We start from the raw sequence: 24,483 nt of genomic DNA on the forward strand, positions 1-24,483 counted from the left end.
TGCTGCTACAAAAAGAAAAAGACCAGAAAACAAGCCTTCTCTGCCTACGCCCGAAGACTACGGAACCTCCTCCCCGTCAGCATCAGACACGCCCCTGCGCTCCTACAATTCAGAAAGGAGCTGCTCAAGACCCACCTCTTCAAGGAATCTCTAAGGCTTAACACATAGGCCATCACATCACCCCTCGCACCACCTGACTCGCTAGACGTCACCCGCCCCTCTCCTCCCCACCTCTGGGGACAGCTGGACCCCTTCTCTGTACCCCTTTGTATTCCAGCCCTCGCTGTATATCTTTTCTCTTGTTACCTCTGAAAAGCACTTAGTTAAGTATCTTTATTGTTGTATACCTCTGCAAAGCTCTCTGTTGCTTCTCGAAGCTTGGTATATTTCACAAGAAAGTTAAATTGCAAACACGAATACAAAAAGTGATCTTGTGGATGTTAGAAAACAGACAGCTGAGTGGCCTTCACCTATCTTACTCGCCAAAGCCCACACTCTTAAAAAGACAGCACTGTTCCGTTTTGATTTGTTGTCTATGGCTGCCCAAGAACACAAAGAAACCCTTCTGTTGAGTGGATGCATTTCATTGTGCGACAGTTGGGGCCTGATTCATGGAATTTTTTGCATGGTGCAAAGCACATTTTCACTGGTGCAAAGTGACTTTGCACTGCCAACAAACACCCTTATTCACGGAACAGTTGACTTTCCACTGCCAGCAAACACCCTGATTCATCGAACAGTGCAAAGTGTATTTTTGCAGTGCAAAGTCACTTTGCAGTGCAAAAATACACTTTGCATTATTCCTTGAATCAGGGTGTTTGTTGGCAGTGCAAAGTCACTTTGCACCAGCGAAAAGTCACTTTGCACTATGCAGAATATTCCATGAATCAGGCCCATGGTCTTTGTCACAGACATTATTTTGTTTGTTATTGCTAGATGGCTGTTAGGTTATTGTGTGGTTGAAATAAAGGGTTGAGTGTACTCGAATGCAGGACAGCAGCGAAATAGCTGGCTAATTCACAGACATTTTGTATTTCTTTTCATTCAAAGGAGCACATTATAGACCTAATCCAAACTTAACAAAGCACACATTCAACAAGGTCCCGCCTCAACCCACATTGTACCTCTGTCGATGGGGGCCCAGCTGAATGCAGTATGTGGATCATCATTTGTTAAACTTAAACAGTTGAAGAAAGTCCTCCCTTTTGTTCCTAATAGGTTTCACCCCCAGATAGTGGCAGTGTGCGTAAATGGAAGTATTGATTACTGCAATGCCATATATCTGGCTGAACGATCCTTTCTTTTCCAACGTTTTTAGTTGCTGCTAAATGCAGAAGTGCGCCTGTTCACACATATTCCGGTTGGAGCAGGAGTAACAAGGGCTCGGAAATCTCTCCACTGGCTGCCGAACGAAGCAAGGGTCAAATTGAAAGCCTTGTGTATTATGCTCCGGGCCCTAAATGGCAAAGGTTGTTTGGCCATTCAGGAGAAACTGCACAGCCGGTCCCTGAGATCCTCGAACGCAGCACTTCTGCAGATACCTAAATACAGGAGGCAGCGTCTGGGTGGCCGAGCCTTCTCGATTGCTGGGCCCAAACTTTGGAATTCTCTGCCTGTCCATTTAAGAACCACTGTGGACTTTCTCCTTTTTAAACAAAATCTCAAAACGTATCTCTTCCGGTGAGGATTGGTTTCTCCTCCCTCTCTGCTTTGTTTTTCTCGATTCTCAGGGGTGTCCTGCTTATAAGCACCATGATGCCTTTGGTGAAGGGTGCGTTATATAAGTAGGTGATTGATTGAAAAGACTAGGGTATCCCCAGTGCTTTCCATCTTTGAGAGGAATTACCTTACAATTCTGTTTTAGCACAATTTAAACAAATCTACTTGAGTAATACAACAAAATGCGGACCACAACTCGAGGTCCCAACATTGGCTTTCATCCTGATGATGTCACAGGAAGTGTTATGCCATGACTTTTAAGATCACTGACAATACCAGCTGTGATCTCACAGCAAGTGACATCATTGAAATTGGTTAAAAAAAATACCCATAAAAATGTAACATTTAGAAAAAGCACACAGACACCCTAATAAAATGCACAGTACTTGAAACCTCACTATACAGCATAGTTTTGGCCCAATTTCCATGATGGTCAATTCCATAGTGAATTCTGTATAAGGGTGCATATTCATTCAAATCTTTCCACAGAGTACCACCATAAACATTTATTTATTTATTTTTGTATTCATTTTTGGCAAAAAAATACAAACAGAATTTCCCATTGATAACAGAGTGGATGTCCTGGTCCTTTACAATGGAGTGAGAGAATGCGATATGAAGACCATATGTTGCAGGGGAAAGTGGAAACATAAAACAGGGACGAGGACAGGACAGAATGACACAGGAAAAGGTTGTTGGAGAAAGTGCTGAATTAAGAGTGGAGGGGTGACAGAAAGGTGCAGTAGGATTGCCCATGAAGGGTAGGGAGAGAGGAAAACAGGGTTATGCAGTAGCGTAGAGGGCTAGGAAACAGGATCTTAAAACAGAAGGAAGGAGAGCTTTAAGGTTGAATTTAAATAGTGGTAGAGTCAGAGTAGCACAGTGAGGGAGTTAAAGAGAATTTCAGAGTGGGGGAGCGAGGAGAGAGAGCTCGGATCGAGAGGGAGCACAGGGGGCTCGAGTGGTGGCAAGGATGTGAGCTGAGGAGGATCTTAACGAGCGAGGAGGAAAGGAGGGATTGAGATGAGCAGATAGGTATGGTGGGGAGAGTCAGTGGATAGTTTTTAAAATGATGAGGAGAAGTTTATCTTGCCCCTTTTTTTAATAGGTAGCCAGCAAATATGGCAATGGGCAGAGGAGGGAGAGGTAAAGTGAGAAAGGTTGAAAAGTGTGGACTTTGTCAAGAGGTGAAAAAGCACAATTGGGAAGGCCATAGAGGAGACAGGTACAGTAGTCAGATCAAGAAAGGACTAAGGAGGAGATTAGCTGTTTAGCAGTTTTGAAAGGAAGAAGATGATAGATTTTGCTACTATTGAGAAGGTTCAGTCCGACTGCAGTGGTAGATTTGGAGATGAAGAGTGAGAAGTTGTGTGATGGGTCAAAGATTACACCAAGGTTACGAGTGGAGGCAGAGTAAGGAAGGTAGTCAGGATAGAAGAGAAGAAGAGGAGGAGAAGAAGAGATAGCCCGTTTGGCTTGGAAGTAGAGGACTTCAGTCTAAGTGGAGTGGAACATGTTAGACGCCATCCAATATTTGATGGTGGAGAGACAATTTGACATTTTTGACAGCAGCTCATTGGATAAGGAGTGAAAGGAGAAGAAGATCTTAGTATCGACAGTGAAGAGTTTTTTTTAAACTTTTTTATTGACGGTCTTAGCAGATACAACTCACTTTCAGCCACAATATCATATATATATGTCACCAAATACATAACAATTGTATTGAATTACATTGACATTTACAGGGTATATTCATCGTCCAATGCCATTTCACATAAATATGCTCCTAACGGGGCCCATATGTCCTTGGGGCGGTTAGTTGCAGTTACAGTCATCGTATATTGTTCCTCACACTCATTCACATGACAGTTCTCGTAAATATTGTTCAATGTTCGGTGGCAAAGGGTTTTTCCAACATTTCAGAATGCATCTTTTCGCAATTACACATGCAACATTAAATAGTCGTCTAATGGTCTTGGAACACTTGCCAATATCCCCGAATAGGTATTTTTGAGGGGTCATTGAGGCCGGGATCTGTGTTATCTCTTCTATCAGTTCTGCCACTTTTCCCCAGAACTCAGCTACCGCCGGACATTCCCAATACATATGGAATGATCCGCCTGTGGTGCTTTACATTTGGGCCAGGTTCCGGTGTCCTCAGTTGTAAATTTGGCTATTTTAGAAGGGGTGTAATGAAGTCTGTTGAGGACTTTAAATTCTATCAGGTGTAGGCCTGCGTTCATAGACACAGTCTTCGTTAGCGTGCAGTACTTGGACCATTTTTCATCTGTAATGGTTACATTGAAGTCTTTCTCCCACTTAGTCTTCACCTCATTTAGTGTGGGGGAGTGTGTCTGTGTCAACGCGTACAGGTTTCAGATTCCCAGTCCAGGGCCAGACTTTGCCGCCTGTAAACAGGGATGTGTGGGGGTTTCGTCCGCGAAGAGTGGCCACTGTGTACTAAACGCAGATTTCATTCTGCAATATTGGAGTGTTTTGAGCACCCCTCCTCCCACCATTTCTCGGAGCTCCCTTATGCTCACAAATTTCCCATTTGGGAACATGTCACGCATTTGGATCTCCCTGTCTGGATCCCATATCTTTTGTATAGACCTGTCTAGTGTTGGTGGGATGTCGGGGTAATTCCAAAGAGGAACATCTGGGTCATACCGAGTGTCTATTTTTAATCTTTTATACAATGCTCCCCACGCCCGGACCGTACTCCCCACAGGGTCATAAAGGCATGTGTCCTTATAATTGGCATTAAAGATAATAGACCGTAGGTCAATAGGGGATGCAGCAAACTTTTCTAGCCATATGTGGGGTGAACGGTCAGACAGGTTGTACCAATGCTTAACAAATTGTGCCTGGGCAACATGAAAGTACAGCTCGAAGTTTGGTGCCTCAATTCCCCCGGAGGAGTACGATTCAACCATTTTCTCCCACTTCATACGGGCGGTTTTGCCATCCCAGATGAACATTATCGCCATTGAACGCAGTCGTGTAAAGAAGGTTCTTCCAGGCCAAATAGGTATGTTCACAAAGAGGTAGAGTAATTTAGGAAGGACGATCATTTTTAGTATTTCTATCCAGCCATACATTGATATGGGAAGCTTGGCCCAGGTCTGGAGCTTGGCGCTGAGTAGCTGGAGGGTTTGTTCATGATTGTCTGTGTATAGTGTCTGTTTGTCCCTGGATACTGGTACTCCTAAATATCGGATATTCTTAATTGACCAATGTAGTCCTGAGGTTGTCGTCGGGCAATTGGTAGCTGGTGTCAGTGGAAAAATCTTGGATTTCCCTCTGTTAATCCTATATCCTGAGTAGCTGGTGAATTTATGAATGTCGGCTATGATAGGTGTTAGATTGGTTTCAGGGTTTCGAAAGTATAGGAGAGTGTCATCCGCATATAGGGAAATGGATTGTGGCGGGCCTGACATTCGTATACCTTTGTCCCCGTGTTTCTGTCTTACCCATAATGCCATTGGTTCTATAGTAAGAGCAAATAAAATGGGTGAGAACGGGCAGCCTTGTCTGGTGCCCCTTACCAGGAGGAATAGCTCCGAGATCTTGTGATTCGTGAGGACCCTGGTTCTGTTTACAACAATTTCACGTACTTTACAAAGTTGGCGTCAATTCCAAATTTCTTTAATATTGCGAGTAGATACACCCATGACACTGAGTCAAACGCTTTTTCGGCATCCAGGGATACAGCTACAGTGCTTGCTTCGGGGTCTTTTTGCGCCATTATGCCAAACAGCCTGCGTAGGTTTAGCGCAGTTGATCTTGTAGGTATGAACCTGCATTGGTCAGGATGGACCAGAGTCGGCATGCTGGGTAGTAACCTATTTGCAAGTACTTTTACGAAGATCTTAGCATCCGCATTAATTAGGGACAAGGGCCTATAGGACGACATGTGATGTGGAGTGCGACAGGGTTTTGGTAGCACCGTTATTATAGCCTCCCTTAATGTGTCAGGAAGAATGCAACTTTCCAGGGACTCCTCAACATACCTTTAACATTATGGGCGCCAATTCGGTGCAAAACTCCCTATAAAGTTCTACCCCTAAGCCATCAGATCCCGGTGTCTTCCCAGATGCCAGTTCCCTTATTGCCCTGGTAATTTCTTCTTCCGTTATCGGTTGTTCAAGGGTCAATTAAGTCTCGGGGGGAGTGTGGGGAACTCTAGTTCATCTAGGTATTCGTGTATATCCAACTCAGATTTTACATCCCAGTTGGAGTATAAGTCCTTATAGAAGTTTGTAAATTCTTTGTTTATTTCTTGTTCACCTGTAATCAACCCCCCTTCCATTGAGTTGATACTCGTAATTAGGGTTTGTTGTCGGTCTGCTTTAATGAGATTAGCTAGTGATCTGCCTGCTTTGTTGCTTTTCCCATATCTTTGTGCTCGTATAGGGGCCGCAATGTATTGGATTTCCCTGGTTATTAATTTATCAAATTCCCAGACCAGCTTTTTAATTTCTGCTAGGGCTGTTTTGTCGTGGGTGGTGCTGTAGGCGATTTCCAGCTTTCGGAGTCAGTTTTCGACATCCGCTAGTTCCTGTCAGACAGATTTCAGCAAGCCCGTTTTTTTATATTAGTACCCCCCTTACCCAGAGAGTAGAGTATTTATCAACTGTACCTATATTGTTTGTAAAAAAGTCTTCTATTTCCACGTGTAGGGACTCGACTACATTTGGGTCCTTTAATATGTTGGAGGGCATTCTCCAACGTTTCGTGGGTCTAGGGGTTTCTTTGAATGTCAAATAAAGTGTCACGGGGGAGTGATCGGATAATGTGCGAGATTGGATTTCGCAGTTCCCCAATGAGTTGGAGAGGGTTTTGGACATTAGCCAATAGTCTATACGCGGTTCTGAATCGTGTACCGTGGATAATATGTGTATTCTCTGACATCGGGGTGAAGTTCCCTCCATGCATCTATTAATGCCAATTGTGGTATGATCTGGTCCAGCGTGGTTCCCACTTTAGTTGGCGCCCTGGTTGTTGTGGAGGACCTATCGAGTAGTGTATTAAGGATCTGGTTAAAGTCCCCCTCCATATGATATTTGATTCGTCTAGGGAAACAAGTATTCCCAGGATATTCAGGTAAAAGCTAGGGTCATCTATGTTAGGGCCATATGTGTTAACCAACGTGATGGGCCTACCCGCCAATTTCCCCCACACAATTATATATCTCCCCAGGGGGTCCGCTTTGTGTCCCTGGACCTGGAATCCCAGCAAAGGGTGTATTATTGTTATCACACCTCTAGCCTGAGTAGAATATTCAGTATGGTATCTCTGCTTGCCCCATGATGGTAATATATTGGTGTTGACGGGTCCCTGTGTATGTGTTTCCTGTAGCATAACTATCTGGGGAGAGACCCTGTTCACATAGGCGCCAATTTTCCTGGATTTTGTGGGGTTGTTGAGTCCCCGGACATTCCATGACAAGAGCCTAACTCTCAGCCCGTCGACAATGATTGCTTCATGTATGTTCTATGTTGAGTCATGTATTTGCTGATGGGGAGATGGCATGTAGCTTGAGTGATGCTTCTACCCGCAGGACCGTACAAATTAGAACTTTTAAAACTTTTAACCTTTAACCACCCATCAAGCGGAAGCCGTGTTGCTGCGGCTTTGATGGTGCAACCTCCCTCTCCTGCTCGTTTCCCCCATCCACCTGCATCATCACCCCCAACTCAATGATGTACCCTTATTAACTTGTGGAGTACTCCAGGGGTAGCCATGTTGCATCACACAGCCACCAGACCGGGCTCTCCACCCTGTTCAAAAAATAGTGTGTGGGCCGCCCACTGAAATCAAACAAACTCGTTAACCAGTATAAAGGATATATTCATGCATCGTGTGCAATCAGCCAGCGAGCGTCTCTAGTCTGCAGGCCGGGGCCTGTTGTTCTGTTCAGGTCTACGTTCTTTGGGAGGTAGGGGTATGGAGGACTCCACATAGGCCATGGCTTCAGCAGGAGTTTCAAAAAAGTGCGCCCTTCCTGGTGCTGTATCGTCATTTTGGCAGGAAATATCAGGGTGTATGTGATTTGACGTGCTCTTAGAAGTTTCTTAACTGGTTCATATGACCTTTTGCTAGATTGTACTCCCGCCGCGAAGTCTGGGTATATGTGTATGCGGCTCTCCTCATATTGCAGTGTGCCATGTTCTCTCGCCAGCCTCAGGATTGTGTCTCTGTCCCTATAGTTCAAAAGTCGGCCGATGATCGTGCGTGGTGGTGCTCCAGGCTTGGGTGGTGGCGTCGGGGTGTGGTGTGCTCTCTCGACCAGAAAATGTTCCGAGAAGGATTTCGATCCAAAAAGGGACTTGAAAAGGGCCTCGACTTGTTTCTCCATTTTTCCCTTCCCATATGTCTTGGATACGCCCACTATTCATACATTATTTCTTATCGATCGTGATTCGAGATCGTCGCACTTGTTCTGCAGTCTGGACATGTTTTCTTGCAATTGAGTGATGTCTCGGCTTTGGTGTGCTAAGGTGTCTTCGTTGGGGCCGATTCTGGTCTCCGCCTCTGTAATTTGTGCACTTTCCTTGTCCACTCTTGCTTTCAATGACCCAATGGTGGCCATAATATCGTCCAGCTTAACGTTGACTGCGAGGAATCCATTTTGCACTATTGTTGTTAGCCGGTCCTCCCGTTCATTGGTTTCATTCTCCGCCGTCGTAACAGAGTTGGTATTTATCTCTGCAGTTGTTGTCTGCACCTGGCTGTTTGTGAATGTGTCCATGGGGCCTTTCTTCTTGGTGCCGGAGGATTTGGACGTTTTCCCAGATTTCTGTGGTTCACCCATTGCAAGTGTTGGTTTGAATTATAATATTCGGAACATGACCAATTGTATAAGTCCCCCTTTATATTATCAGAGTCCACCAGTCTCTATAATTTGTAAGGGTTCTATTCACTTGGGGTTGCGTGCAGGTTGTATGGTAAGGGGTGCCTGGCTTTTCCGTTATGCGTAGCTGATGACAGAGCCACACTCGCCGCATTATAAACGCTAATCATCTGAGGGCAGCCAATTGGCCTCGTTGAAATTGGAAGTGTCTGAGTCTTGCTGATGCAGAAGTGTCACCCTATGGCATCTGGGGTCCACGAGTGGACTGTGTCCTCCCACGTAATGTGGTATTATATCAGTAGACATGTGCTGCCGCTATCGTCCGGGCAGCGCTGGGAGATAGTGTTAGCCCCTTATGTCCTTGTGAGTTCTCCACCAGGCCTCTCTTGTCCAGTTGCGGGTCCAGGAAGCAGCTCTACTGAGCTTTGTGGTCTGTATGCCTTAATGTGCATGGCCAGTATATTGTTGAGGGATATTGCAGGTGTACTTTACAGCCCACTGGCACAGAACCGTTGGTGGTATGGTTTAGTGGCCAGTAATGCAGGTGCGTATTAGGTCAGGAGCTTCAGCGGTGCTCCGGGCCATAGCAGGGTCTAGTGCTACCTGTATTGGTGTTCCTCCCCGCCCATACTATGACCGCGTGTAACGGAGGTGAGCGGTCGTTGGGCGCGTAGCGTATGCCACCTGGTGCACTGGCACCAGCCGCGTATATAATCCTTGTGTCCGTGGGCGCCCGCGTGCCCCCCCCACCTGCCTTCAATACATATGTGGGGTCTAGGTCTCCATGGGGCGTGCTGGTCAGACAGCATCCAAAGACTCGATTCTTCCAAGTTGTCCCCAAATCAGGATATTTATTGCAGCGCACTTCCTCCGTACTTACTGAGCTGTGGACTTCATATAATGGCCTGCATGAAGCAAACCAAGCAAGGGCCTTATCTGTGATGCCAAGGAGAGATAATGTAGAGAGAAGGTCAGAATGGTAGACAGCATCGAAGGCAGCAGAGAGGTCGAGAAGAATAAGAATAGACTAAAGGTTTGTAAGCCGAGCAGAAGAGATAAAGTTGACATTGAGGAGAGCTGTCTCAGTAGAATGCAGAGGTTGGAAGCCAGATTGAAGACGTCCCGGAGGTTGTGAGTATCAAGGAACCCAGTGAGTCGATAGAATACTACTCGCTCTAGGAATTTGGAAATGTGGGGTAGAAGAGGGACAGGGTGAAAGTTGGCAGGACAATTAGGATATAGACCAGGTTTCCTAAGGATAGGGATGAGAGAGGTTGTTTTACAGGATGATGGAAAAGTGGCATTGTCAAGAGAGGGGTTGCACTGGGAAGTAAGTTTGTGGAGCAACAATAGGAGTTATGTGCCTCACAATGTGCAGGGACAGTGGGGACACAGGAAGGGTTAGCCTTGAGGAGTAGGGCAATAATCTCATCAGGGTTGGTAGTGGAAAAGCAGGACATAGTAGCAGGAGAGAAGGAAAGGAGTGAAGAAAAAATGTGAGCAGGAGGCAGGAATAGAAGATAATTAGCGAGGATATTGTGAATGGTAGAAATGTTAGATGTAAAGTAGAGAACAATATCATTTACAAAAAGAGTAGAGGAGATGGAGGTGGGTTTAGGAGGTAAGAGAATTGAGTTGAGAGATTGTGGGAGGCACTTAGGTTGGGAGGATTGAGATGAAATGAGAGAGTGAGAGATATATAGAAGTCATGTTTGGCAGACTCAGGAGTGGAGGAAGAGCAGTGAGAAAGAATTGGAGTTCAGAGGAGTGCTTTGACCTATGTCAAGTGCAAAAATTCCCTGCATTGTTGCTTTCAGGGTGCGAATAAGAGGTGTAATCCAGGGCCGTGGAGGGGAGTATTTGGGAGTGATTGTAGTAAATGGGTAGTGAGAGGCAGTGAGAGGCAAAGGGAGCATAAACAACAGTGTTAAAATTAGTGAAGGCTTCTTCAGTGGATAGAAGGTGAGTTCAGCGTAGTGGGGAGAAAGTGCTGTATGTCAGAGAGGTAGTCAGGGAGGAAACTTGTGCTTAGTAATAGTTGTAGTAGATGGATAGAGTGAGAAAGAAGCAGGAGTGGAGGTTGAGGCAAAGGAAATGGAGTGATCGGTGGGAGATGGCACAGTGTAGATATTATAGACGGAGAGTTGTGAGGAGATGAGAATAAAGTCAAGGGAGTTTACATTTGAATGGATAGGCAGTGAGTAGACAGAAGAGAGTGAGTGGTTAAGTAGCAGAGAGTTAAAGGCAGTGGATAGAGCAGCAGGGAGAGGGGTGGTTGAAGTCACCAATGTCAATGTGGTGTTGATCGGGTGGGTCAATTAGCTGGGAGAGGTGGTCAAAGAATTGACCTACCGGACCAGGTTGCTAGTAGAGAAACAGAATATGTGTGCCATAGGGGGCAGTGATTGTGGAGATAGTTTATTCGAGTGAGGGAGAATTAGCAGGAGATAGGGGAGTAGGAGAGATAGTAGGTTTGGATGATGGAAACAGTCATAAGCCACTACCCTTTCCAGTGGGACAGGGAGAGTGAGTGAAAATGTAGACAGGGTCATGATTGGATTGCAGAGTAAGATGGAAAGATACAGGTTCCAATAAGGGTAATGAGGTCAAGAGAAGGAGAATGAGAAAGGAAGAAATCCAAGGTAAAGGAAGATTTAATGCAGACAAACTGTACATTCTGAAGAGCTATAGAAAGGGAGTGGGATGTAGAAGCATAGCAACGTTGAGTCTAACAAATAGGAGGTGCTGGGGGTAGATGCGATAAGAGGATGTTTAATGGGAGTTAGGGATGGAGTAGGTTTTGTGAAAAGAAATAGTAGAGGAGAGAGAAGAGAGGTGTCATTGAGGAGAAGATATGAGAGAGTTGAGATTGTCCTGAGTGGAGGAGAGTGAAAAGAGAAGTAGATGGGGAAGGAAGAGATAACATGAGCAGTGTTTGGAGAGGGTGCATCTGAGTAGAAGCTCTTAAGGGTACTTACAGACGAGTAGCAGATTACAGCCAAGCAAAGGCTCATAAACAAAGAGGCAAAGAGGCTATTCAATGGCTGGTATTCACCCTTCACCAAAATCACTTGCTGGTACAATAATAACTGCAATGGTACAAAGGAGTGTGGGAGCCCCTCTACTGTGAATGAACATGGGTCAAGTACCCTGTTCTATGGAATTTCTTCCACTCAGGACGGTCTACAACCACGTTTTAGCTCACTGCAAGGGCAGTCCAGCACCAAAACGCTAGGCAATTCTCCTCTGAACAAGAGTACCATCAGCAACCCCAGACACATGTTTCGGCCTTGTTCGGCCTCCTCAGTGAGGTGAACCTGAGCCTCTCTAAGGCACAGTGAGCAAGGGGTCCATGCCTGGATTACCCTGGAATACTTAGGGTGAAACCCCAAGTTTTACAATTTTACAAATAATTGTCGGAACCCCTCTACTTAGAACAAACATGGGTCAAATATCCTGTTCTATGGAATTTCTTCCACCCAGGTGGGTCTACAACCACGTTTTAACTCACTGCACTCTTCACAGAGGAGAAATATCCATTTGTATATCGGTCTTTGTCCCTTCTACAAGGGCAGTTCAGCACAGAAATGCTAGGCAATTTTCCTCTGAACATGAGTACCATCAGCAACCCCAGACTCATGTTTTGGCCTTTTTGGGCCTCCTCAGTGAGGTGAAGCTGAGCCCCTTTAAGGCACAGCCAGCAAGGGGTCCACGCTTGGATTACTCTGGGTTACTTAGGATGAAACCCCAAGTTTAACAATATTGCTCACTGTGTCTTAGAGAGGCTTAGCGTCACCTAATTGATGAGGCCCACCTAGGCCGAAACACAAGCCTGTGGTTGCTGATGGTACTCTTGTTCAGAGGAGATTTGCCTAGCATTTCAGTGCCGAACTGCCCTTGTGGGTGGGACAAAGACCGATATGCAAATGGATATTTCTCTTCTCCTCAGTGAGCTAAAACGTGGTTGTACACCCTCTTGAGTGGAAGAAATTCCATAGAACTGGGTATTTGACCCATGTTCTTTCTTAGTAGAGGGGCTCCCACACTCCTTAGTAACTTCGAATAACTTTATTGGGTAGGCATATGTGTTGTCCCCCCATGCCGTTTGTGTCTTTTGCCTGTATTTTGCCTCGTGTGAGCATCTGCCCCTTAACCTCTACCCCATTATCGCCAATTAGTCTATGATTTAAAAAGAAACACTAGAATATGAGGATAGGTAACATTATTTTTCTGAGAAAATGTCCAAGCTTGAACCAATACTTGTATGATCAATTTTAGGTAATTCTGTACTGTTCTTGTATTCATTTGAAGTCAGACCTTGATTTGCTTGTACTTGTATTTCAGCAGGACGGAATGCCACAACTAAATTGTCGTTCTTCTCCCCTATACAATTCCCTCATCTAATTCAATTCAGAACTTCAGCTGCAACTCATTCATTGATTCAAAGGCCCTTCTTCTATTTTTACATCTCCCCATTGTGTCTTCCTCTCTGCAACCACAAAGCCCTCTTTCTCGCCCTCTTTCCTCTCCGCCCAGTCCATCCTCTAGAACCCAGTTCTCTGCTAATGGGTCATTCTGGAAGGATATCCTTAAGGTCATATTGGGGGATATCTGAAAGTGGGGTGTTTACACCTGTTCTCATAACCCCATTTGCCCCCAGCATGATAACGGAACACTTTCTCCAGAAGCAATATACAGCTAAAGTTCCATTTCATTATTCAAATATCACTAAAAAGCTGCTTCTCGTGCTGATTTTCTGTCTAGTTTCTGTACATAGCTTTTTCACTGATTTCTCATTTTTAAATATCCTTATCAAAGTGAAACATTGATGTTTTAATGGCATCGGCCTATATTTACTTTCAAAGTTGTTAGGGAGCACTAGTGCCGACCCTCAGAGGTTATTCAGTGCTTTACTCATAAAATTAATATAAACCACTTCACAACAATAAAAGAATAAACAAGCCAGAAAAATTGTTACGCCTTTCAAGGTGAATTTTTCAGTATTCAGCGTATTTCTCCTTCATAAATGCTTCTCGGACAATCAAAATAGTGAAATAATATGGTTCTTCAATGAGGAGGCAGATTATTTCAAAATGTTAGCAGTCAAAAATGCTTTCATAATGAGCAATGCAAAAGAGTTGAAGTGCTAGGATAGTGTTTGATGTGGCCGTCTTTAATGCTTTGAGAACCTTTTATTGGACTACCAAAATACCATTCAGGCACATTCTTTCTATTTACCAAATACAGAATGATGTGTCCCTGGCGTTTACTGGTAGGAAGTGGATATGCTACTGTAAAGATTAAGCATGTTGTTGCAAAGTGCATATTGATCCATCAGAGGCCAGCCCAACATCGGTCAGGTTGTGAATGCTTATTTGGGGATAGTTACAATATTCAGGGCTCAAACTGTAAACTTAAAGACTGGTCAGATAGGTGATAACTCTGCTGATCCATGTAAATCAGTTTGGCTTTGTCCCAGGGAGATTTGTGGCTGACAATATGAGGAGACTGCTGCTAACTATTGAAAGAGGCAGTAAGGATGTGGGTCTGGTAGAAGCAGTTTCCCTCGATGCTGAAAAGGCCTTTGACAGGATTGAGTGGGTGTATCTCTTTGATTCCCTCAGGATGATGGGGTTTGGTTCCAATTTCATACATTGGGTTGAGTTGCTTTATACGGGTCCAACTGCTAGTGTCCTCATAAATGGTCTAGTACCAGATAGTTTCCAGCTACGGAGAGGGACTAGGCAGGGATGTCCACTCTCTGAAGTTCATTACTGTTATGGAACCTCTGGCCATTCTTTTAAGGGCGAATTAAGGCATTCTTGAAGTCAGACATGAAGGTCACTCAGCAAAATCTGGCTATACGTGGATGACCTTCTGGTGGTTGGGGAGAATCCTGCTTTGGGCATTGCCTCCCTGACGTTGGTAATGAATATCTTCTTCAAGATCTCAGGCTACAAGGTTATCTGGAACAAGTCTGAGATTCCACCTGTCTCTGCCTACTGCACGAGGCACATTTTTGATAACTTGAGCTTTACTTGGTGCCCTACCAAAATGAAGTACTTGTACATCTGGATCGGCTCAGAGGTGAATGATCTGGTCCAGCTGAATTTCTCTGCCATACTACCCAAAATTAAATCAGATATGGATTGATAGTCTCTCTTGAGACGTTCACTTTGGGGGAAAGTTAACTGTATTAAGGTGAATGTGGCACACAGGTTCAACTATATTCTCTCTTTGCTGTCACTCAAACCAACGAAAAGCCTATTTAAAGAAATAAATTATCTTCTGCAAAAGTTCTTGTGGGATGGTAAACCTCCTAGATTGGCGCTTTGGAAACTGCAACTTCCATCACATTTGGGTGGCCTAAACCTATCGAACTTATACAATTATCACTTGGATTTTTCTGTGAGACATCTTTGTAGGATGACAAGGCCTGAGACTGATCTGTGAAAGAGTAATAAATCGAGCCACAGCACTCAGCTGGAACCCAAGGCGTTGCTTACCTGACCTCCAGGAATTTATGATTGAAAACCCCCCTCACAGAATTTCTACATTTTATTTTATTTATTAGCATTTATAAAGTGCGTAACAGCCCTTAGGCATCGTGGCGCTGATGACTGTTAGTGCAGAATCTCACAGGTGTCAGGATCTGACCCATTTGTGCTCCCTGGTGCATGTATATGGCTGAACCCCGCTTTTACGATACATGAGAACACTACTTTCTGTCCGTTGTGGTTCTTGGGGTGGTATCTTCTATGCCAAAGACCTGCTTGATGGTGACAGGTGGAACACTTTTGCTCGATTGTGTATCGAGCATGACTTGCAGGACTGCACCTACACAGAGTATAGACAATTGAGAGGAATTATTTCTGAGAAGCTTGATAGCACGCCCCTTGATCTCAAGATGTGGCCTGGTCGCAATGGGAACTGTGTGCGGGTGCTGTCCATCCGTCTACTACGTTGTACAAGGCTTCAGATTCTGCAAGCAAGAGTGACTCAGAACGTCTGCCTATATGGTACAGAGAGCTAGGGGTACACCTGGACCCTGGCTACTGGAGGGGATGCTGTAATAATATTTGCATGTCGCCCACGGACTGGGGCCTAAGGCCTTGCAGATTAAGCTCCAATACAGAACATACTGGACTCCAGAGCGGATTTTCTGGAGACGCCTGTCTGATGAAGATTAGTGCTGGCAACGCAGGCGGGAGAAAGGAACACTGCGCCAATTACTCTGGTTTTGCAGCAGAACTAATGTATTCTGGAGAGACGTGACGTGACGGAGAGGTTGAGTCTAGTGCTGCGACTTGACACACTGGTGAAGGCCTCCGTGTTTGCTCTTGGAGATGATCATCTATTAGATTATGCAAACAAACCTGGCTACTCCGCTGTTGTGTGCTGGCGAAACTGCGCGTCTGGAAATCCTCCCAGGGATTTTATATTGATGACTGGGTCAGTGAGCTACTAACACACGAATTTTGAGAAAACCATTTTTAAAAATAAAGGCGTTCTGGACAAGATTAATGAGATCAGGGGACCCTTGGTTAAGTTGGGGTCGTTTTTTCCTATTTTTTGCCAGGTCCGCTGGTCCCTGTGTTACTGTGCTCTCATCTCTACTTCCCGTGCATTATACTTGATAGGCTTTTCTCTTTTTTTGTTTTGTTTTCTTCTTTCTTTTTTGCTTTCATGTTTCGATGTATCGACTGGTTATACTCATCAAGTGCTTACTGTTTGAAGGATTGGTTTCTAATGTTTTGTGACCTTGTTTCTTCCCCCCTCTCTCTCATACCATTCAGCATATGTTGTTTTCAACATTGTATCCTGTGATCTCTCTGTATTTATGAAATAACAAACTATTCATTCAAAGAATGGTCAGATAAACCTCTCTGTGGGATTTCTTCCCGGGTGTCTGATCAAGTAAGTGTCTCTAACCAAAGGAAACACATGTCTTCTCTGAGTTCTCCAAGATCGGTTCTTGGTTCTTTCCTGGCTGCTTGGCATAACAAGAGCGACTCACAGTTTGGGCTTGAAGTGTCCCAACACTTTCTTCTTAATCTTGCAGCTCTCTTGATGCCATCTCCTTGATGTTGATATGGTTAGTGAGCTTGACTCTTGGGCCTTCAGTCGAGATTAGCCATCAACAATTGGGTTAATGCTGGATGTCAAGGATGGGTCAGGTTCTCTCAAAGGGTCAGAGTCATAGCCGTGCAGGGAACCATCAGGCTGGTTCCACTGGGCCATTTCGTGGAGTCCTGCTTCCTCACACTTTCAGCGTCCTGGCTTTACTGCCACCAACGCACGTGTACTCTCCTACTTAATGTCTCAGCACATGCTTGTACTGAAGAGAACCTTTCCATTTTCCTTTCAAAATTTCAAACTAATCTTGTGTTTCACATGCACCTCCTTGATGCTCTGTCACACGCTCATTCTTCCTCCCCTCCAGGGTCACCCATCACTGCCTCAGAGCTTACCCTACCAACCTTTGTCACGTTACTCTTTTCTGGGCCTGACCCACCGTTTCCTCCACCCTCCCCCTCAAGTCTTTCCTCCTCGCACCTGAATACTGCTTTTAACCATTTTACTCTGTTACTCCACTTTCCTGGATGTCTGGCTCTTCCTCTCCACCTTTCAGCTCTTTTCTCCCTGCTCCTTCTCACTCCTCTCGATGTTCCTCCTCCCTCCTTCTCCTTTCTCCCTCCTCCTCTCTCCATCCGATGAGCCTTCTCTCCTCCTTTTAACTTTCTCCTGTCTGCAACTGATGCTCCACCTCTCTTTTCACCCTCTTTGTCTCTCCAGCTAATGCTCCTCCACTCCTCCTTTCGTTCACTCTCCTCTTCTTTCCAATCTCTTGCCTAGTGCTCTCAATTCTTCTGCTTTCTGCTCTAGTCTTCTCCAAAGGTGCACCTCCTTCAGACACCCACTATCTGCTCAAAACAACTGTTCTATTTGTAGGAGTCAGGCTCCTACCCGTGGGCATTTCTGCTTTCTAGAGGTTTCATCTATGAGTGGTTAATTGGGTTTTGTTGGGATTGACTCACTGGGACTGTGCGCAGCCTCTTAGCTGTATGCAATTGTGCTCAGCAGCAGCATACAGTGGCATGGCCAGAGCCAACTTTAGGCTCAGGCTCCAGCTTGGAATTAGTTTCTTTCATTGTCAAGATGCGGCACTGACTGTCTCCACTAGAGGTGTACCAACTAGCATATTTAGTATTTGGCCGAATACAAAACTAAATATGAAGCTGAGTAGTTGTTTTAAATGTTGTAAACTTAAAAAATAACACATTAAATATGTTGTCAAGTTTCATTTGTCTCAGGAGGATAGCTCAGGGGCAATGCGCTCGCCTTGGAAGCAAGACAACACAGAGCAACACAGGTTCGATCCCGGGTCTGCGCTTAGAAACCTCTGGGTATTAAGCACGTTATAAATAACCTCTCATATCATTTATTTTTCTATATTTTAATCAACATCTCATGCATAATTAATGCACACAATCCAGAAAAGAACAGATTACCAATAATGGAGAGATCAAATGTGTGGAAGGATGTTGCATTTGCAAAACCAGTGTTAATCAAAGTGCAAGGCTTCACAAATGCTAAGTGGTAGGTTGCACTAAACAAAATGGGGACTATAAACAGAATCCATACACCTTTTGCTCCAATCTACCTCAGACAGACTGGCCCACAGGGGAAATGGAAAGATTTCCCAACACGAAGTTCCCAGAGGTACGTTAGTCAGGGCATGTCACCCAGCCTGACATATTACTGACTTCCTACTGGTCCCCACTATCTGATTGAAATTCACATTTCCCCAAAGGTCTTTTCCATAGGAATAAACCGTGTCCACCTCTCACTCAACCTCACTACTCCTCTTCATTACACAAACATATGAACCTTAGTCTTATATGAAACTAGAATGCTTTCCAGAAATGGCTTAATCCCATTCCCTCTTGTAATCCGCTTTCCATAACTGCTGCGCTCTGGCTTGTTACATTGCATTAAAATGAGAAGGCAAGGTATTCAGCTGGAGCCGAATAGCAATACATTATCCAGCCACTGCCGAATGGCTGTTTTTCATCCGGAATTCGGCTGAATCCTGACTCAAAGCCAAAGTTCGGTACAGCCTAAGACTTCATATGTGCCACTCTGAAGTACCGGAGGCTGTGAGCCAATCACCGTGGCTACCCTGCATGGGCCTTGCGCACTGCTTCTGTCTCCGGTACGTTTCTTTCCCCACTTCTGTTTGGAATTTTGGCAGTAAGTCACTGCAAGAGTTCGGCAGTACTCGGCACGACCTGCACTGCATAAGCTTTTCTTAAAAGGGCCGTACATGGGATAAATGATTCACAGTGACAAACTGCAGATTTCCCCGCATGGCATGCTGTGGCTGGTCAGGGGATTCTTCCCTCACCGCCCTCACACCGCACTGTTGGCCTCCGGTCTCCTGGACCACAGCAGCCATTTCCCCTAGGGTCAGACAGGGGATTTACCCGCAGTATTTACTGCTCAACAACTCCCCCCATCCAATGCTAGCCATTTTAGACTACTATACACCACTCAATACATTCAACCTGTAATTGGGACTCTCAGGAAGATGGACATGTGTCATTTAAACGCCATGAGTAAACTCCAGTTGTGTCATTTGACATTATGCTCGGACAGGGCATTCCCAAAGAAAGCTCACTTGGAGTATGCGTCCCTAGGTGTTCAAAGAGATGATCAAATAGCATGGCTGTGGTGGATGAAGACTTTCGACACGTCAATGGCTTAGATTAAAAGCCATTTTGAAGACAGCTTTATTGAGGAAATTGAGGTATTTGTGTATGTAATAGACAAACTAGACCACCATGTATTGCAGGAAACTTGAATATGTAGCACTGCTTGGCTTAAAAGGTTTGCATTTGAAATTAATCAGTTTAGCCTTGTATAGTCTTGAGTAGCCTTAGCATCAGAATTATAATGGGTAATTTTGGATTTACCTGTATATGTCACAGAGAGGACCAGTTAGGAGCAGACTACCTAAGCAACCCTCTCTCTACAATAAGGATTGTTTTCTAGAATGGGGCTTAATTCTGCATAAAAAAAGGGCTGGACTCGAGTTTTCGTTCAGAGTCAATATCAATGTAAAAAAAATAACATAAATGCCGCCTACATTGTCCATGCATTGACGACGGTGTTAACCTGATTCCTAATCCACCTTTTTTCTACAGGTGCAAAAATCAGGCAGAATCAGGCGGAATTAAGCATCTCTGCCGCGATGGCTGCAGATTTGCTGCACAAAGCAACAGTGCGTGGGGTGGGAGCGGGAAGGTGGTTGCATACTCTATGCTCCACCCGCATGTACAACATCTAGGAAACTCACTGGGCTTGTCATTTACTGCTGGAGATCAGGTCTGCGTCAGTATATTGTGATTTGCTCCGCTCGCCACCAATTAACCTGTGGTAAGAAAGAAGTTACATTAATAGTTTTCAGAATTTTGATCGCATTAGAAGTTGTATTTACTTAGCAACCCAAAGATTTGTTTGCCCACTCGCTAATTATTTCTTTGCATGGTTTTCCTCTGGTTTCTCATCCAATACCATCTGAGCACCACAATTATGTGGACACCTTCCATGAATGACCTGTGTTATATTGGTGTGGTTTGCTGTGGTGGTATCGGTAGATGTAATATTACCTGACCACGCGTGCATGAATCTTTCACGCAGGTCCACGAATGGATGGTCCCTGAGCTTCAGCGACTCCTCACGGATCCATTCACCGCAACCCGAACATAGGAAACACACAAGCCACTCCAACCAGGCACCAATCATTTAATGACACACCTGATGTGGGCATTTTTGCTATCCTACTTGCTTATACCACCCAAAGTCTGTTTGACTATGTAACATAAGCCCAGGCCAAGCGCTTCCAACGGCGTGCTTAAACTGCCTAGCGCTTTGACGCCGTACCAACGGCAGTTACACGCTTCACAGCTGCTCCAGAACATGCCCTAAGCCAGGATGGATTGCTAGCAGTTCCCTACTAGGAAGCAGAGAAATAAATCTTGCCCTTCAGGTGGCATTTCCATCTTTGGGTGCATGTGCAACACTGCCCTTGGCCCTTTCATTGACACTCCCATGGGAGCACCAACTTTAGTACGCCCAATGCCAATTTACCGCTGCACAATGTGCGCGTCAACAGCATGCATTACTCACACTGCATTTGCCTACACTGCACTTGTAATCTATTTTGCAACTGAAGCGCAATTAATGAAAGAGGAGGTATGGAGAATTTTCTGGAGCAAGTCTGAGCAGAAATGGGAGGACTGAGCCACGTTATATTTCCTTTCCCATCACCCGCCTATATGGCAGCGAATCACGGTGCATTCCACATGAAGTGTCTCATACAAGCTATAATGTGCGAAATCTATTAATACTTAATCCGTCGCCATTTGCACATGCAATAGATTTATAATTGCCTAGCAACCTGACATTCCATATACACCAGACTGGAGATCATAACAGATTTTTCCTAATGGCACGAGATGGATTCTACAAGGCACAGATTGTCAAAATAGCTGTAAAATGCATAATGATTCAATGTGTATCATTAATTGCTTGCATATTGAAGAAATATAATATGTTCTGTTCCCGGTAAAAACTATCGCTCCACATTACAATTCTTTGAGCCTGCGAAAGGTCAGCCAGAGGTGCAGCCACATCTGGGAAACCGATATTGGTGATTTGCTGTTCATATTGTCTCTTCTGTCATACATTGCTGAATCGTATTAGGCAACATAGTTAAAAGTAGGTTAGTAAGGTATGTATTGTTCTGCTTACTATCTCAAACTTCCAGTCACCTAGTCAAAGTGGGATGCACTGTTGCAACTGGGCGTGTGCTTCTCGTTGGGCCGGGAGTCTGACATCGGCATTGTTGTGTATGGCCATTGGCAACTGTTTCCATTTCCAAATGTAATGTAAGTGGTCTGGTATAGCGCCTGTCTGCCACCATTGGTGGCCTCGCTGCCCTTAATGTTGGATCTTCCTGCTCTGATGTCATAACAGAGGATTATGGAAGTCATGATCAACTGCTATGATGTCACAGCAGGGGGATAGAGCATTTTCGCTGCTGGGTATTTTTTTCCCCGTTTAGGGTGCTGTGAGGTGGGGGCAGAGGGAACGTTGGGTCTCATTAAAAGTTAACTCGTTATCGGTTTCAGCCACTCTCAATTGGAGTAAATCCCCTTTGTTATGGGTGGCAGAAGGACAGTGTTGATCCCCATTCCAGGATTCCAAGGGACTCTATTGAGGATTTGGTGGATTCTCATCTGCTGGTAATTGTTCCAGTGGGAAATCCCCCATTATTATTGGTAATGTGAGGGAAGTGCTTGAGGAATTTCCTCCTCTTTATCCCTAAACTTGGAATTTGGCAGTGCAGGAAATTGGCGACAATTACATTTCTGCACCACCAAACTCATAATGAGGCACATGTTATTTTTTATGTTGTATATAGACCCTCATGCCTCCACTCTAATGATTTTCCATAAGGGGAAGAGCAAAGGTTGGCAAAGGAGTGTCAAGTGATGTACACAACATAAAACTATAGCTGGGTGGCTTTCAACTACGAGTAGTGTTTCACCTTGGGTTTCTGAATGACATCATAGAGAACGGGAGCTTCACGCTCACTGTGTATCAGATGCCACTTGGAGCCCCTGTAGTAGATAACTACCTGTTGTGGCTTGTCTTTCCCTGCACCCTGCCGTGTATGCTAGTTGTGCCTGACATGGACTGCTGTGTGAGAGCATGTTAAGTTCTAATGGTTCTGTGAATGTGCAGTTGAGGAGATGGGTTGACAGAGAGGATGGCAGTGGATGTTCTGTCCAGGTAACTTACCTGAAGCCGCCTAGATGTATTCCTGTACCGTGTACCCGGAGCTGGAACATAGTAAAGATGTGTCCTATTCCTACACTGGTGTCTGGGTTGTGCTTGGCCAGAAACCCAATTTAGCAATGGAAAACAGGATGATGGCCGTGCTGGGGGCACAGCATCTGGAAGGCAAATGGACATCCACTGCCCCCCAAACAAGAGAAGATCCTCTCTCGAGGTCGGAGTGCCGCAGGCTGCTTCGGGGCCTATGAGGGTCAGCCATTGATGTGAGGAGGCAGCACCAGGTCCTGGGGACTCATCGGGTCTGCAAGGGGCAGACAAATATATTGCAGGGCCAGGGGCCTACCGGGTCTTCAAGGGGCAGACAGACACTGCAGGGCCAAGGGCCCATTGGGTCTGCAAGGGTCAGACAGACACCACAGGGCCAAGGGCACATCAGGTCTGCGAGGGGCAGACAGAAGCATTGCAGGGATAAGGGCCCTTCGGGTCTGCCAGGGGCAGACAGATACTTTGTGGGGCCAAGGGGCCTACCGGATCTGCAAGGGGCAGACAGACCAGCACTGCAAGGGGCAGACAGTAACTTTGCTGCATGAGGCATTCAAGACTAAGATTGGAGTCTGCGAGGGGCAGCCAACCCAGGCCAAGGAAGGCCAGTAGTGACTGCAGGAACCGGTTGTATCTGTGAGGGGCAGCAAAGGAGCCAGTATCCAGGTGGCAGCATAAGAATTAAAGCAGTGCGGGCCAGAGAAGAGCTAACAGGGACTTTGCTGGTGGAAACTGGCGAACACATTACTGCGAGAGGCAGACCTACTTACATAGTGAGGCACACCTGTGATGTTGATGGCTCTTGTGGTATCCCATTGAATCGGGCCAATCTTGCTGGAATGAAGGAGAAGGAAGTAGGTCCCTTTGTGAGCAAAAGAAATGGAGAGGGAGGTAGACCTGTCTCCCTAAGGTACTGTGGGGCAACATGTGTACACTGTTTTGGACAGCACCAGGAGCCAGTGATGGAGAAGAGAGGAGCTCTTCCTTCAGGTTTTTGTCCTTTATGTAGTTCTGTAGTGGAAAGTCCTGAAAATAGCAATTTGTTGGTACTCCAGGAATTACATCCGGATTTCTTGGGCGAGATCTCAGTTGAACAGAGAGAGGCTTAAGTGTTTAATTCACATTAGAGTTTTGGAATAGTGTGAAGTGAGGCCTGTTGAACATGCTACATATGTTGGTGTGCTTGTATTTTGGAAGTCGTGACCTCTGTTTAAAAAGATTTATTGTGCATTTAGCTTTGTTTTGCTGAGGTTTAGTGTGCACTAACTTTAGCTGTGTCTTAACCCCTTCTTTTACAGGTTGGACTTTGTGTTTTAAAGTTAGTTAGGACATGGACTTCCTAAGTTAGTAGGGTAATGTGCAAGTCATGATACATGTTCTCTTAATCCTTTTAGTTTGCAGCTGGATTTCTACTGAATAACCTGAATAACATTGAATTAGAATTTGAATTTCAAGTGCATAGTTTCAATGCTTTAAGTAAAACAGTAAGGGAAGTTTATCTCAATGTGTTTCGTGAACTGTGATAACTGTCTAGAATATTTGCTATGCATTGTCTAGTGCGTGTGTCATGATGAGGTGTGGTCATGCTTGGCTTTCTAAATTGGAGTTGCTGAAGTTGTTGAATGTGGTTCTTCAGCACAGACGTCTTGTGGGGCATCGACCGGGGTACTTGGAGTACCCTCCTGTGTTGCAAATGTGCAAATGGTTCACATGGTATGGTGGGCAGCCAGTGAGTTGCAGCTGGAAAGGTTAATGTCGTATTTAGGGGCTGAGTTTTGTTTATGGTATGATGAGTGTGTGGTGTACTGCGTTTTGGGAGATCCGCTCTCCGTGCCCTCTGGGGTACTGTGGTATGTTGTAGTGGAGAGGTGTTTGGCAGATCAGTCACCGTGCCCTCTGGGGCTCACTTGGCTTGTTTGTTTGTCATAGTTGTTGGGGGATCAGTTCTCTGTGCCTTCCGGTCACACCTTGCATGCTAGTAGGCATGGTTTTTGCCTCAG

This window comes from Ambystoma mexicanum, chromosome 11, assembly GCF_040938575.1.
Source record: "Ambystoma mexicanum isolate Mex_15411 chromosome 11, UKY_AmexF1_1, whole genome shotgun sequence".
Taxonomy (NCBI): Eukaryota; Metazoa; Chordata; class Amphibia; order Caudata; family Ambystomatidae; genus Ambystoma; species Ambystoma mexicanum.